The sequence below is a fragment of the Mauremys mutica genome, unplaced genomic scaffold (genome assembly GCF_020497125.1).
Source record: "Mauremys mutica isolate MM-2020 ecotype Southern unplaced genomic scaffold, ASM2049712v1 Super-Scaffold_100274, whole genome shotgun sequence".
In the NCBI taxonomy this organism is placed as follows: domain Eukaryota; kingdom Metazoa; phylum Chordata; order Testudines; family Geoemydidae; genus Mauremys; species Mauremys mutica.
In genome coordinates, this window is record NW_025423301.1 from 353,117 (window position 1) to 363,590 (window position 10,474).

Below are 10,474 nucleotides of genomic sequence, written 5' to 3' on the forward strand. Positions count from 1 at the left end.
TGCCCAGCTCCCCCCTTCCCCCCCCCCTTCTCCCTCCTTTTTAGTTCCCATACAGCAAATACATTATAACGTAGCAATTACTCTAAACAGGTTAGATCATACTTGGCAAAAAACATTATCTCGTTAGTAACTTTTCTTGACCGGTCATTCTGTTTCACTCCCTTCAGCCAGGTGCAAGCAGGCTGTATAATTGCCTCCTGGTACTGATAACTAGTTGCCACACATTCCATTCTTTCCATCTAGCCTGTGGAGTTAATTAAAGTCTAAACATGGAAGTGGTTCGGACAAGCAGAGGCCTAATACAGGGAGCCTTCATTGGCACTGTCATTTTCCACCCTTCTGTTAACACTGGGCCATGCCTGGTGCCACCAACAATTCCCTCCTTTGAGAATACTCAACAAACCTTTGGCTGAGTGTTCTCATATACTGTGGACAAAACGTAATTGAGTTCTACGGAGCTGGGGCTGTCAATGAGAGGGTACATAGGGACCTTCGGGGCACGGGGGGTACAAAGTTTACGGAGGAGCAGTTTAAAACAAGCAAGCAGGAGGAGGGTGACCAGGCACAGTATCACACCTGTGAGGAGGAGACGCACAAGGCCACTTCCCAGTCCTCCTAGGTTGGGCAACCAACTCCAAAGGGAATCAAAAATTGTGGGTTCCCTTTCCTGGGCCTTCCACTCCTCGAAAGCCTGTTCGGCTGACAGGATGTGTTTCCATAGCAAAGAGTAACATTGTGGCAAACCCTAGGCCTGGATCCATACTGGGCAAGTGATCCTAAGGCCTAACAATTACAATTCCCCAAATACCCACAAAATTACTACTACTACTAACAAGCAGATTAAAAACAAAAGGGACCAGGCCCACAGGTTAGGCTGGCCCTGTGAAAATAAACACAGCCAACGCTCAGAGTGTTCACGGGGAGTGCGCTGTAACTGTCCAAAGGGGTCACAGGGCATTCCCAGCAGGCCTTACTGTCGCCTGAATAACAGCTTAAGTCCCAGATCGTCGTTGGCAGTCTTCTCCGCAGGTTGGACGGTCCACCGTTCAGGAGCTGGCACTGCTTTCAGACGGGAGTAGTGGATCCAGTTCTTGTATCCCTCGACCTTTGCTGCTGTGTGGGTGATCAGCAGGACGGTGTGAGGTCCCTTCCACTTCTCTTGGAGAGGCTCGTCCTTCCAGGTACGAACGAGAACGGAGTCACCAGGCTGCAGGGAGTGGACAGGGGCATCCAGCGGGAGAGGCTGCAAATCTTTGGTATACCTGTGGAGAGAACAGAGAACAGCAGACAGAGAGCACATGTACTGAGATAAGAAACCGCAGCCTACCTCCCACTCCCCTAACAGAACCGGTGTACCATTCATAGGCCATGCCCTCCCAAACATAATCTCGAAGGGACTAAGCCCTAACCTGCCCTTTGGGAGAGCACGAACTCGGAGCAAAACAAGGGGTAAGGCATCAGGCCACCGAAGAGAAGCCTCTTGGCAGACCTTTGAGAGATGCCGCTTGAGTGTCTGATTAGTACGTTCCACTACTCCACTGGCCTGTGGTCGCCATGGAGTGTGGAGCTTCCAGGTGATCTGTAGAACATCCGAAATCCCCTGAATGACTTGCGATGTGAAGTGTGTTCCATTGTCAGATTCCATCCACTGGGGGAGTCCAAAGCGAGGAATGATCTCCTTGACAAACTTGAGAGCCACTGTTCTGGCAGTGTTGTTACGGCATGGGAAGGCTTCAGGCCATCCGCTGAATCGATCCACCATGACGAGGAGGTACCTGAACCCTTGGGTCCGGGGGAACTCAGTGAAGTCTACTTGCCACACCAATCCTGGCCCTGGGGTAGGTTCCAGAGTGGCTGGTGGCACTGACACTCCTGGTCGAGGGTTGTTCTTTTGACAGACTAAACACTCAGCCTGTACCTGGGAAGCCAGGGGTCTTAATCCAGAGGTTAGAAAATACTTATTCATAAGCTGGGTGAGAGCCTCCCTTCCAGCGTGAGTGGTCTGATGTAGTTTCTGTAGTACTGGCCGTATTAGGCTTTTAGGTAGGAGGATTTTTCCTTCTGTGGAGTGGAGCCATCCCTCCTTTTCCTGGAGCCCAAGGGAGTCGGCCAGATTCCTTTCTTCACGAGAGTACTGAGGGGCTGGGAGCTCACCCACTGATGGGACGAGGGCATGCACATGGGCCTCCTCAGCTTCCAATGGTTCCAGGGTGGCAGCCCGCTTGGCTTCCCTGTCGGCCCTGGCGTTGCCCTTGGCTACGTCCTGGTCTTCTCGTTGATGAGCTTTGCAGTGCACCACTGCTACCTCTGAGGGGAGCTGCACCGCTTCCAGAAGCCGGAGAATCTGTGTCCCATGCTTGACCGGGGACCCCTGAGCTGTAAGCATTCCCCTTTGTTTCCACAGACCAGCGTGAGCATGCAATACCCCAAAAGCATATTTTGAGTCAGTAAAAATATTAACCCGTTTGTCTTTTGCCAGTTCAAGTGCACGGGTTAATGCTACAAGTTCAGCAAGTTGGGCAGATGTTCCAGCAGGTAAACTCTCTGCTTCCACTGTATCGTAGAGGGTCACAACAGCATAGCCAGCCCTCCTTTGCCCATCTATGACAGCACTGCTCCCATCAGTATACCACTCACAGTCTGCATTTGAGAGCGGTTGATCTTTTAAATCTGGACGGCTGGAGTACTGGGCATCTATGATTTCTAAACAGTCATGTTCCTGCTCCTCTGTTTCTGGTAACATAGTGGCTGGGTTGAGGGAGGGGCAGGTCTGCAGGGTAACTTCAGGATTTTCTAGGAGTTTAGCCTGGTACCGAGCTACCCGAGCTTGCGTGAGCCAGAGACCACCCTTAGTGTCCAGCAGGGCTTGAACCATATGAGGGGTATACACCTGCACAGTCCCCCCCCAAAGTCAGTTTCTCTGCTTCACCAAGCACTAGGGCAGTTGCCGCGACAGCTCGCAAGCAAGCTGGCCACCCCTTGGCAACTTGATCCAGTTGTTTAGAGAAATATGCCACAGGACGTTTCCAAGTGCCTAATAATTGAGTAAGCACCCCTAGAGCCACTCCCTTCCTTTCATGCACATACAGTTGAAACGGCTTAAAGATGTCTGGGAGACCGAGTGCCGGGGCTTTCATTAGCTTTTTCTTTAATACTTTAAATGCCTTGTTAGCTTCTGAGGACCAGTGAAAGGGGTCGTGATTCATTCCCTTAACACATTCATACAAGGGCTTAGCCCACAGTCCGAACTCTGGGATCCATATTCTGCAAAAGTCTGCCATGCCCAGAAAAGCCCTGAGCTGTTTACGATTGCTTGGGACAGGAATTTGACAGATTGCTTCCTTCCTCTCCTTTGAAAGCTGTCTCTCCCCCTGTCTTATGTGAAATCCTAAGTACTGTACTTCTGAGAGGGCAATTTGAGCCTTGCTCTGAGCTACCCGGTATCCTCTGAGTCCAACAAAGTTCAGGAGGCTCACAGTGGCGTGGAGGCAAGGGGTTAATCCCACCGCCCCAATTAACAGGTCGTCCACATACTGCAGGAGGAGAATCCCGTCCGGAGTATTCCACTCCTCCAGGTCTTTGGCCAGAGCCTGGCCGAAAAGCGTAGGGGAGTTCTTAAATTCCTGTGCTAACACAGTCCAGCAGAGTCTTAACCCGTTCATTAACTGCCCTCAGGTCCTGGACCAGCCGATAGGTGCCATTGGGCTTTCGAACAGGCAGGATGGGGGTGTTCCAGGCTGACTGGCATTCTCGCAGTACCCCGTACTTCAGAAACTGATTTATAGTTTCCTGCAGCCCTTCTCTGGCCTCCCTCTTTATCGGATACTGCTTGATCCGCACCGGACTTTTTCCTGGCAGGAGCTGAACTTTAATGGGGGTGTGATGTGCTGCCTTTCCTGGGACCCCCGATGCCCATACTAGAGGAAAAACCTGGTCCTTCCACTGGCTCCACTCTGGGGCTTGCATGGCTGAGGGCTCAACTGCAAGAGTCATTATCCAGGCATTCTCTGGGGGCAAGGTGAGGGTGATTTCATCTTGGGTGAAGTGCAGGGTGGCACCTAAGCGACAAAGCAGATCCCGTCCCAGTAGAGGCGTTGGGCAGTCGGGGAGGTAAACCAGCTTGTGGGAGAGAGTTCTGTCTCCCAAAGCACATTCTGCTGGGGCATACACTGGACATTTGATTCCTTTTCCTGTAGCGCCGACCACAGTGAGGGAATCTGCCACAGGCAGCTGGAGGGGTTGATTTACAGCGGTTCGAGCTGCTCCAGAGTCTACTAAAAAGTCTATTTCAGAATTTCCCACCCGCATTTTTACTCGGGGTTCCGGGGGCAGGATAGTCCGTCTCCCCTGACACCCCTAGTCTTGATTCTCTGCTGCCATCATAGGGGTATCTTCCCTCTCAGGGCACTCATTTTTCCAGTGTCCCTCCTTCCGGCATATGGCACACTGATTGCGACCCAAACGCCTTTCCTGTGAGCCAGGGCGCCCACGTCCACGACCTCTCATTCCCCGGCCCCTTCCACCACCTTCCTGAAACTTCCTCTTGTCACTGGCCTGTACTGCTGCAACCATCATCTTCACTTGCCTTTTTTCCTTCTCTCCCTCTCTAAGGCTGTAAACCTTGTTTGCAGTTTCCAAAATCTGTGCCACAGACATGCCCATCAAATCCTCCTTTTTCTGCAATTTCCTTTTAATGTCAGGGGCAGCACGGCTGGTAAAGATACCTTTTATAATTGCCTCAGTTGCTGCATTATCAGGGTCTGCGTTAGTGTTTTGCCGAATGGCATTCCGGATGCGCTGCAGAAAAGCGACCGGACTTTCCTTAGGCTCCTGTATGAGCTCATAAGGTTTGGCCCAATTGTTATGGCGAACAGCTGAGCGTCGGAGTCCTAGCAGGAGCAGCTCCTTGTACACAGTGAGGCGGGTCTGACCATTAGGCTCATTAGGATTCCACCTAGGATCTGCTAGGGGGACCATATTGGCAGGAGTGGCAACATTAGCTGGATCCCGATCATGCCTTAGTTGTGCTTCTTCTCTTGCCTTAGCTATAACCTGATTCCTCTCCACTTCAGACAACAGGGTCCTCATAAGGATATTACAGTCATCCCAGTCAGGGTTGTGACTGGCAAAACATCCCTCAAAAACTGAAATAAACTTGCTGGGATTCGTGGAGAATTCCCCTGCCTGTGCCTTAAAGGCTGCTAAGTCCACTGGGTTAAAAGGCACATGTGAGTAAACTAGCATAGTAGTGGCCCGGCGCCCCTCTGCTCCCGGGCGAGCCACCACAGTCTCAGTAATCAACGGATAAAATCCCACTGAAGGAGCAATCTCTGAAACCTGAGGCACCTGGTCTTTATACGGTGGGGGTGTAGGAGCCGAAGGGGACACCGACTCTGCCATTACAACCGGGGAGGGGTTCGGGGAACTAACAGTGACTGCCGAGCCTGTCGGAGTCAGATTACACTCTTGCAACAGATCTGACCTATCTCTCAACAACATAAACAACTGTGCATACATAAATTCATTCCACTTATTCATTCGCTGACAAAACAAAGCTAATTGAAGGATCGTGTTGTAATTAAGTGATCCCTCCGGTGGCCACCTTTCCTGGCCCTCTAGCTGATACTGAGGCCAGTTTACTGTACAGAATCTTTTCAGTTTACTTTTAGTCAATGGATCTTTTTCAAACACTTTCCAATTCATCAGAATGCATTCTAAGGGTGTACACCGTACCCTGCCTGTACTCTGTCCCTGCCCCATACCTATGGGAAGACACTGGGCGTCCCCAGGTCTTAACAGGCAAACAAAAGGTTAACAGCACTGGACTGTTCCTACCTTGTCCACGAGACCGGTTCCCCACCGTCGCCCGTAGCTGCTTCTCCACTATCTGAGCGCGTTGCACCGTAGTGCCCTCCGGGGTCGACCACACCGCGTCTCCGCCGAGGCCCCCGATGAAGTCACCGGTGCGCGCTAGGCATCGGTCGTCGCCGCAATCTGTCGACCTCCAGGAGGGGTCCGGGCAAGGCTAAATTTAGCCTCAAGCCCACCCAGGGACGCCAAAACTGTTGCCGGCACAAAAGGCCTGAGGCTACAGCAACAGTGATTCGTTGCCCGGAGTGCCTCGCTCCAATTAGACACACCAGGGTGGAGAAGCAAAAAAAAGTTTATTTGAGATCTCAAAGCGCAGGATGCTTGGAGGAACACACCTCAGATCAAGCACACCCCAGACAAGCAGCTCTCTGTCTTTATACATGATCTTAGCTAAGCATGTCTATTACCCCCAATGCCCAGCTCCTCCCTCCCCCCCCCCTTCTCCCTCCTTTTCAGTTCCCATACAGCAAATACATTATGAAGCAGCAATTACTCTAAACAGGTTAGATCATACTTGGCAAAAAACATATTATCTCGTTAGTAACTTTTCTTGACCGGTCATTCTGTTTCACTCCCTTTAGCCAGGTGCAAGCAGGCTGTATAATTGCCTCCTGGTACTGATAACTAGTTGCCACACATTCCATTCTTTCCATCTAGCCTGTGGGGTTAATTAAAGTTTAAACATGGAAGCGGTTCAGACAAGCAGAGGCCTAATACAGGGAGCCTTCATTGGCACTGTCATTTTCCACCCTTCTGTCAACACTGGGTCATGCCTGGTGCCACCAACAATGTGATAATTATGCTTGGAACCCTGTTTTGGCCTCTGCAGAGGCTTACGCCCTTTGCCTTTGTTGTATCTGATCTCTTCCCTTCTGGCAGGAAGAGGAGACTGAGGTCAGAGCTCCTAGTCTGGTTTCTGGCCACTTGACTGTTGTTTACAAACTTTGGGTTGTAAAAAGAAACCTGATGTCCCACCAGGGGGCACCACTAGCTTGGGAAATTCTGCAGGAGATGGGTGGTTGGGAGGGGCAAACCCATCCCTTGTCATGAGCCGTTACATTAAAAACAAAAAATGCAGCACCCATCCAGCAGGGCAGAAGCAAAACAAACCCTCAACAACAAACTGATCTGGTTTTTTGAAAGTCAAGGGCCCTATCCTGAATCTGCCTTTCTAGTGGGTCAGAAAGAATGCCTGCTGCTCTGTTTATCTGTCCCCCACGCAGATCCCTGAACCAAGGTCAAACAGTCCTCCCTGGGTCTGGAGCTCCCCCCTCCCCAAAGATCTGACTCAGGTGCCTTTGAGGAGCAGAGGAAAGGGAGCCAGCTGTAAGCAGATCTCCCACCGATCCTATTTCACAACATTCATCTCGTGACAAAATGCAACTTTCCAATGAAACAAATAATTTAGCGAGATGGCGGAGACAGCAGCTTCTCCTCTTGATCCCCTCCCCACATTGATGTCCATCCATCCCCACAGAAAGAAACTGCACAAGAGCCCTCTTCTTTATCCTTGAGGGGGGAGGGGGAGGACTTCCCCTCCCCTGCATTCTAGCTGGTAGATTAGGTTAGGATCCAGCACCTGAGCAGCCATGACTGCAGAGAGGTTTCACTCAATCTTTCTCCATCTAGGAGGTGAGGCAGATCCTGTTTGCACCACCCCTGGAGGGTGGAATACCAGCCAGACCCCTGCTGAAATGCTACAGATGTCGTGGACCTAGAGAAAACCAAATCACTGGAACCAGAGCCCAACTTTCTCCTCTTATTGCTCACAGGGACTCCAGAGATTGATGCTTGTGAGTTCACACCCGGTTTCTGCCATGTGCCCCGCCCCCAGCCCCTGCATGACATGGGCAGCTACCACCGGTTAACACCCAACCAAAGGGCAAACACATTTGTGAAATGCTTTTTGGATACAAGGCAGGGAGGAAAACCCCAAAGGTATCAAAGCTGCACATCACACAACAGTATATTTAGCAAATGAGAATGGCAGGGGGAGGAGGGAACAAACCATTCCCTGGCTGGGAAGTTACTGCACATTTACAGGCAGGGAACAACTCATTTCAAAGAGGAATTTCCCTGGATTCCCTCCCTACGCAGATAAAATAGAAGGGGATGGAAACAGACACTCACCATCAAAATCAGTGTACACTGTGTCCTTGAGTAATGCCCCAGACCCAAAATCTATGGAGTTTCAGTTCCCTGATGTTCAGATCAACCAGGATGTTCTCGTCCTTGATATCCCGGTGCAATACCCCACAGCTATGACAGTGCTGAACCGCCTCCACAACCTGGTGGAAAAAGCTGCGGGCCTGCTCCTCGGGGAGAGCACCCCGCTCCGTGATGAAGTCAAACAGGTCCTGCACAGGATCCGGTTGCTCCAAAACCAAGACGAAGCTGTCCGGTCTCTCAAACCAGTCCAAGAGCTGAATGACCCCCGGAAGCCTGAGCCCACTCTCTTCAGGAGCAGGATCTCCATAGGCACTCTGCTCCCGCAAGGCTTCACAGAGAGAGAAAGGAGAGCTCCATCAGAGGCAGGCAAACCCACCCACCAAGTCAAGAGCTACTGTGACGAGGTGGGACTGGTTTTAATGTTCCCTCTGAATACTGGGGGGGCCCTCAGCTCTGGCCGACCCTCTGTGGCCTGGCAACTAATGGCCAGGCCCTTCCTCCCTGCAGACTACGGGTGCCATCGAGCACCCCCGACCTAAAGGGGGGCAGGAAACTGGAAGGGCCTGGCTGGTGCAACTCTTCCCCCATGAAGAGGGGGATGCTGGGGCATCCCTGGGAACTTCCCCAGGTCACTGGCTGAAGTGACCCCGCTCAGTTCGTTCTCGAAGGGGGGAGAGGTGTGATGAAGTGGGACTGGTTTTAATGTTCCCTCTGAATACTGCAGGGGGGGGGGAGGGCTCAGCTCTGCCTGACCCTCTGTTGCCTGGGAACTAATGGCCAGGCCCTTCCCCCCTGCAAGGGGATGCTAAAGGTGTTGGAGCCAAAGAGATCAGGTGACCTCCTGGCCCGGGAAAGAGACTCAGCCCAGAGAGGAGGGGCTGGAGGGGGTTTGGCAGTTTTTGGAAGCTGGCTGGGGAATGGACGGGAGCCCCAAGGAGGCTCGGGCCTCCCGGTGGGGCGGTGGCCTCCCTGGGGCCCCAGATGGACCTAACTAAGGGGGGTCTTATGGTCTGTACCGGCAAGACCTCGTTTGGACCGTGTTCTTGTCATCTAAAAAACCTCTGTGTTACTGGCTGGCTGAGAATCACGTCTGACTGCAAAGTGTGGGGGCAGGACCCTCTGGCTTCCCCAGGACCCCGCCGGGGTGGACTCGCTGTGGGAAGCACACGGAGGGGCCTGCTGAATGCTCCACGGGAGAGGAGGCTCCCCGAAGTCCTGACTGGCTTTGTGGGGAGCAGTTCCAGAGCAGCGCCCGGGGACTCAGTGACACCTACGACACCTTCACTACAGAGCCAAGACCATGCAATGCAGAGCCACAGCACATATCCCTGCCCAAGACACTTACCAGCTCTCCCCAGTTAGAAACCCGGTCCCGGTCCACGTGCTTGATGGCTACCTAGGACACAACCAGAGCCGCCCAGACAATCAGAATCAGGTCAGGCAACCCCAGAAAGAGGGGAGGCAAACAAGGGACCAGTGAAGGGGAGGCAAGATGGTGGCTATGCCAGGGCAAAGCAAAGGAGATGTAATGGGGTAAGGGACGGGTCTCTCACCAAAGGTGGAGCTCTATAGAGCGGGCTTCAGGGGTGGGGTGGGGGGTCCCTGTCCAGGTTCTACTCACCGGGGCGCTGTCCAACAGGCGGGTGCCCAAGTAGACAGAACCAAAGCCACCACTTCCCAGCAGCGGGCCCACCTGGTACAGCTTCTCCAGCGGCTCCTTGTCCTTCCCTGCAGGCAGAGAGGCACAGACACCAGGATCAGACCCAGCTGTGTCCTCAAAAGACCGGGCCAACCCTCCAAACCGGACCAGAGCCACATCCCTCCTCAGAACGACTCCTAACCCCCCCAAACTGGACCAGACCCACATCCCTCCCCAAGCCAAACTGGAGCAGACCCACATCCCTCCTCAGAACGACCCCCCACCCGCCAAAACCGGACCAGACCCACATCCCTCCCCAAGCCAAACTGGAGCAAACCCCCATCCCTCCTCAGAATGACCCCCCACACCCCAAAACCAGACCAGACCCACATGTCCAATTGGTCAAGCCCTTGGGCAGTTGATTGGCCCACTGGCCCTACTTAAGCCAGCAGCAAGCACAGAAAAGTATCCAAAACAACTGAGCTCCACCCTGCTCTGGACTGTGCACCTTATGCTTCTTGATTTCCTGGCATCCTTACCCAGCTTGAATCCTGGCATCTGACTTGTGGTTCTGGACCTCCAGTTTGTTTCCTGGCTCTGGCCTCCTGGTATCCTGATCTGGGCTTAACTCTGGTTCCAATTTCTTGTTTGTCTTCTGATCTCCCGGTATCCTGACTCAGCTGACTCCTAACTGCTGTTGCATGACTGCAGACTCTGGCTGCAACTACTAAAATCTAACTACCCATGACCTGGCCTTGACAAGGGGAGTTCTTTGCATCCCAGCACAAAAGGAGG

The 10,474-nt window shown here is 52.7% G+C and overlaps 1 pseudogene; it reads right to left on the reverse strand.

The window, feature by feature from the left end:
• Positions 1-7,960: 7,960 nt before the first annotated feature.
• LOC123360583 lies at positions 7,961-10,237 on the reverse strand (annotated as a pseudogene).
• Positions 10,238-10,474: the final 237 nt, after the last annotated feature.